At 42.0% G+C, this 6313-nt stretch overlaps 1 pseudogene; it reads right to left on the bottom strand.

Annotated features, from left to right (window-relative positions):
* Window positions 1–3899: 3899 nt before the first annotated feature.
* LOC126486665 (40S ribosomal protein S10-like) lies at window positions 3900–4462 on the bottom strand (annotated as a pseudogene).
* Between the last annotated feature and the right edge of the window lie 1851 nt (window positions 4463–6313).

Here is a 6313-nt window from a genome sequence, read left to right on the forward strand (position 1 = left end):
TCTCCCTTGCCCCTCATGACCCCACCCCCACCCCCCTGTCCCCGTGGTCTCCCACCTGCCACTGTCCTAAACCACCCGCAGTGGCCGCTGCATCCCTCGGGGAACTTCACCACAGTATTTTACCACTACACCCATCCCACTTGGCCTCTCTTCTAGAAGTCTCTGTGACCTTCCATTTGGACGGCAGTATTCAGTTCCTTTTCCAGTAATTTCCCGACATCATTGATGCAGCCAAACCATGTATTTTCAGTTGGTCTTGCTCTTGAGCATTTTTTTTAAAATCAAAGTCATTTTAGTTTATTATTGTTATTAAATTTATTTGTTTATTATGTATACAGTGTTTTGTCTGCAGGTACGCCTGCAGTGCAGGCCAGAAAAGGGCCCCAGGTCTCATTACAGATGGTTGTGAGCGACCATGTGGCTGCTGGGAACTGAACTCAGGATCTCTGGAAGAGCAGGCACTGCTCTCCAACTCTGAGTCATCTCTCCAGCCCCGCTCCCGAGCTTTATAAAATTAAAACATACCATGTGCCATCTTCTGAGACTTGCTTTTCTCATTCAGCATTAAACAGTCCCTCTTATCTTTGGGGAACATGTACCAAGTAACAGAATGAGGCATAACAGATACTTCATGGGACAAAGCTGTGGTTCATATCCTGAGTAGGACAGGCCAGGACTGAACGAAATTTCATTACTACTACTTGAGTGGCACACGATTTACAGCTATGGAGTACTCACTTCTAGAATTTTCCATTTAATACTTCTAGATCACTACTGACTGGGGGCGGTCACTGAAACTTTAAAATGTGAAACCCAGGCAGGAAGAACCAGGGTTTTTCTAAGATCCCTCCATATGGCTGTAGGTTAGCTATGCTTCATCTGTTTTGCCTAGTGCATAATATTCCATTGCAGAAATGCATTACGGTTTATGTATTAATTTTTTTCTATCTGTAGACAGTGCACTCTTTTTTTCTGTGATGAATGGAGTCGGCATAATGTGCCTGGGTAAGTCAGAGGGCTGCTGATTGCCAGCTACCCTGTCTCACCTCTGTAAGCCTGATTCTGAGAGATTACCATTGGCCTACTACATAAACCTGGGCTACAAGAATGGTTCAGTTATGTTATCCCGATAGTCATTCTTGATACAGAATGAAGTTGTCTTTTCCGCTTGCATCAGAGTCAGTGTTAGTCCTAAAAGGGGGGAGGAATATTAATAGTGAAAATCTCACTGCTCTACTTCATTGCTCTTCGACAATGTTTGCCACACAGGCCTTACCCTGGTATGAAAATCTGAAATCCCAGATCTCCAAAATGTTCCCACACTACAATGGTTCACTGTACGCAAACGTTGCTTCATATATAAAATTATTAAAATGTTAAATAAAATTACCTTGGGTTATGCATAGGAGATATATATAAAACACAAATGAATTTTGTGTGGAAACTGAGTTCCATATGTAAATGGTGGTCTCAACCTGTGGGTCACAACTCCTCTGGGGGTCAAAGGACCCTTTCACAGGGGTCACATGGCAGATATCCTGCATAGCAGATATTTACATTACAATTCATAACAACAGCAAAATTACAGTTATGAAGTAGCAATGAAATAATTTTGTCGTTGGGGTCACCATGTCATGAGGAGCTGTACTAAAGGGTCACATTGTTAGGAAGAGTGAGAACCACTGCCCTATGGAATCGCTGTCCCTCATGACATGCATGATCTTTGTTTGTTCATTTGTAGTGAGAAGGCTCAGCCTTTGGTTGAGCAAATGTAGAGCCAGTGGAGAGCTGAAGTAAGAATGTTTTACAGAGAAAGGCTAGGGAGATCACTCAGTGGAGCAAATGCTTGCTACCCAAGTGCAGGGACCTACGTTCAAATCCCCAGACCCCATGTGAAGTCATGCATGGTGGCATGTGTTTGCAATCTCAGTGTTGCTGTGGCCAAGTGGAAGACAGAGACAGGAGAATCCCCAGAAGCCAGTGGGGCCAGTGAGCCTGGTATTCACAGGGACAAACAACAAAAGAGGGACCCAGTCTCAAGGTGGAAGGAAATACCCAATACCCAAGGATGTTCTGTGGCTTCCATACATGTGCTGAAGCACGCACCCACATGCTCACATCATACATGAGCACACTAAAAGATAAAAATGTTTCACAGTGAAATATTGAAAGATCTGTGGAGAAAACTCATTATTGGGACCATGAGAACTCTGAAGGGATGGTCCAGGGGGCACCCGGTGAAATACGGTGACCCTGGGAGTCTATAATGAGTACAGGGTGACCACCCTGACCCATGGCATCTAGCTGTCACACTGTCCCTCACCTCACCCAGCAGTTCATTTCCCATCCTAGCTGGCCTTAGGACCTTCAATTGACTGACTCTTTGGAGAGCTGGACTCTCAGTTGGTGTACATTTGAGACAGAATTGGGGCCCCAGGGAGAAAGAAAAAACAAAACCTAATGACCTTGGGTTTTTGAGCCATTTGAGTCCAATGACCTTGAAAACTGGGAAAGTACTGTGTGGTAGTTCAAATGAGGATGCCCCCGTATGCTCATATATTTGAATGCTTCATCATGGAGGTATGGGATAGGCAGAGGCTGTTTGTTTTCTGACTGCTCAGACCTGAATAATCATACAGAAACTATATTAATTAAAATATTGTTCAGCCAATGATTCAGGCATATTTTTAGCTAGCTCTTACATCTTGAATTAACCCATTTTTATTAATCTATGGATTGTCATGGGGCTGTGTTCTACTTGTAAGGATCCAGCATCTGTCTCCTTCAGCAGCTACATGGTGTCTCCCTGGGTCTGCCTACTCTCTCTACATATCTCTGCTCAAATTTTCTGCCTGGCTACACTCTTCTAAGCCACTGGCTGAAACAGTTTTATTCATTAATCAATAAAAGCAACACATATACAGAAGGATATCCCACATCATCTCCCCTTTCCTGTATAAATAAAAAGGAAGTTTTTAACTTTAACATAGTAAAATTACATATACAAAAACAGTTATCAAGCAACATAATAAAATTACATATCCAAAAACAGTTATCAAGCAAGAATTATAGTTGCAATATTTAGTCTATTTCTTTGTGAGTCGAAAGTTTTATATCTAATTTATCTTTTATCATCATGAAGGAAAACTATAGTTATAACTATCTAGTCTTTAACTCCATTAAAGACACCAGAAGGATAAAATATTACCTAAGTTAATAGAAAGTACATTGTAAGCAACTTCCAAAACTCTAGAATCGACAGAAACATCTCACTGCCTAGACACTATTGTAATGTTGGGGCATTCATCTTCAGCATACAGGCCTATAATATCTGGCAGACTAGTCTACGAAGCTGGAAATTTGAAGATCTGTTTTGCCTTGTCTGTATCCTGTAGAATGTCTGGCAGGTTTTTTTGTGTGTCCTGCATGTCCATTTATACAGCATACAATCAAGTAGTCCAGGCAAGGGCAGTTTCTTGCACAAATGGATAGCCTTGTCACATTAAAGGCAAATTCCATAATAAGCTTCTTCATTGCCCATCAACCTCTCTGAAGTAATTGGTGCTGCCTGCCAGAAGCAGACATGTCTCATTGTCAAGCAAAGTCTGAGTTTTTAAAGCATTTTATATGCCATATTTTGTAGGTATTTGAAGTTTTGAAGATTATCTAACTGAAATATATCTCTATATATCTAGAAAACCTAACTAACATGACTATAGTTTGACTATTATAGATGATTATCTATTAACTTGTATTTTAACTATATATTATTTTTAAGTGAGCTACACAAACGCAATACCTTAAATAAGAGAAGAAATACATATGCACAGTTGGTATAGGAGGTCCTTCTGTTTATGTGTTGCTTTCATTGGCTAATGAATAAAGAAACGGCCTTGGTCTTTTTTTTTTCACTTTTCTTTAAAGTTTATTCCAAACAACAGTCTTCAAGCTCACTGTGGTGGCTGACCACGTCCACGACCAAAGCCTCCTCTAAACTGGAACTCGGTGGCTGAGCCAGCCCCGGCCTCGGCTTTCTTGTCAGCACCAGGGGGCACAGCACTCCTTCTGTAGGTGTCTCTGTCCGCCTCCCCTCTTGTGAATCTTGCCGGGCGCTCACCCTCTGGCCCTTTGGGCCGAGGCCTGCCAGTTTCGGGATGGCTGCGGCTCAGGGTGGCAGGCACGATCTTCGGAGGTAGGTAGAGATAATCGCGGAGATACTGGATGCCCTCATTCGTAAGGTACCAATAGAAGTGTCTCCAGGCAAACTGCTCCTTCACGTAGCCTCGAGACTTCAGAGACTGCATGGCCTTCATGACATGAAGGTTGGGCACGTTCTTGTCTGCCAGCTCGGGGTGTTTGGGCATATGGACATCCTTCTTGGCAACCATCACCCCTTCCTTAAAAAGGAGCTCATAGATGGCAATCGGTTCTTCTTGGGCATCAACATCGCGGCGGCTGCAGGGTCCGGGACGGAGGCACCTTGGTCTTTTGATAAGGAAGAATTTAGGTAGGTGGGGAAAACGGAACTGAATGCTGGGAGAAGGAAGGCAGAGACAAAAAGACGCCATGGATCCTCCGCCTGAGATGGATGCCGGTTAGAATCTTGCCAGTAAGCCACTGTCATGTAGCAATATACAGATTAATAGAAATGGGTTAAACTAAGATGTAAGAGTTAGCCAATAAGAAGTTAGAGCTAATGGGCCAAGCAGTGTTTTAATTAATACAGTTTCTTTTTTTTCTTTTTCTTTTGGTTTTTCGAGACAGGGTTTCTCTGTGGCTTTGGAGCCTGTCCTGGAACTAGCTCTGTAGACCAGGCTGGTCTCGAACTCACAGAGATCCGCCTGCCTGTGTGGTTATTTTGGGTACAAGCTAGCTGGGAGGCCGAAAAGAACAAGTGGCCCTCTCCTTGCAACACAGCGTTACAAATCGACCTTAAATTTGTATCAATAGACCAAAGTCTGTACCAATGAAAAGTATTCATCTCTATATCATATCTCCCCTTTTCTTAGAAAGAGATTGACTGTGATCATTTACCACTGATAATCTACCCTCTTTAAATGAAAATAAACATTTACAAGCAGTCATTTTGGGAATTTGAGCATTGTTTATTTTAAACTGTTTTTTGTTGTTTCTTTTATCAAACCATACTAGCCTGGAAGAAACTCATAGGTTTTTATCTTCTGTGGAAACAGAAACAGAACCTCTTTTTTTTTTTAAATAACATATCTTTAAACCCAAATTTTGAAGTTAAGATATCGTTATGGTGGTTTAACTTAGCAGCCCCCAGAATCAAATGTCTCTTTGTAGTCAAAAATTTAAAGAAAACATAATAATATCATAATCCAGACTCTCTGTATATTTTATTTTTACATGGCTTATTTTGTTATTTTAAACATTTATTATATTATTTTTACTTCTTTAATTTATGACTGTCGGTGCTCTTTTTTTTTATTACTTTTACTGTTTTATAACTGTCTATACTCTTTTTCTCTCCCAAGCCTATGTACATTTTTTAAAACACACTGTGTCTTGTTTAGAGGTCTTTTATGTCTGATTCTGTCCTATTGTGTATTTGAAATTCTTTTTGACAAGGAACATTTTAAAATGGTAAGCAATGTGGTTGCTGCAGTCCTGGATGCTGGCTCCACCTCTCTTGGCCTTTTACTACAGCAAAAGTACATTTCCTGCCAGCTCTGGGACTGTTGGGTGGGAGCAGTGCTCTCCACCTTAACTCTGGGAAGCCCTGGGCAGCACATAAACCTTTCTTGGCTCAGTAAAAGCTAAATCTGCCATGCAGCGTGCTGTGTAGCCTGGAAAATGTCTCTGTGCAGGGCATCAGGAATCCTCCATGGCTTTCTGCTTCTGAATGCCTAGCAGAACCAACCAAGCTGCTTGCCCCAGCAGGAGTGCTGATTGGCAGGCATGTTCTCAGCTACTTTTCTCCTAACCCCATGAGGGCATACAAGCACCTGGACCTGAAGTGTGTGGCTGGCCACGTGGGTTAGCCCCACATTGGGCACCATTTTGTAGGCGGAGATTGTTTGTTCGTTTTCTGACTGCTCATACCCAAATAATCATGCAGAAACTGTATTAATTGCAACATTGTTTGGCCAATGATTCAGGCATATTTTTAGCTAACTCTTACATCTTGAATTAACCTATTTTTTATTAATCTATGAATTGGCACTAGGCTGTGGTTTACTGGTAAAGGCCCGGTATCTATCTCCTTTAGTAACTGCATGGCCGCTACCTGACTACACCTACTCTCTCTAAATATCTCAGTTTGGATTTCCCCCCTGGCTGCACTCCGCTA

This window comes from Alexandromys fortis, unplaced genomic scaffold, assembly GCF_014885135.2.
Source record: "Alexandromys fortis isolate MF-2015 unplaced genomic scaffold, M_Fortis_MF-2015_v1.1 scaffold_140, whole genome shotgun sequence".
NCBI classification, from domain to species: Eukaryota; Metazoa; Chordata; class Mammalia; order Rodentia; family Cricetidae; genus Alexandromys; species Alexandromys fortis.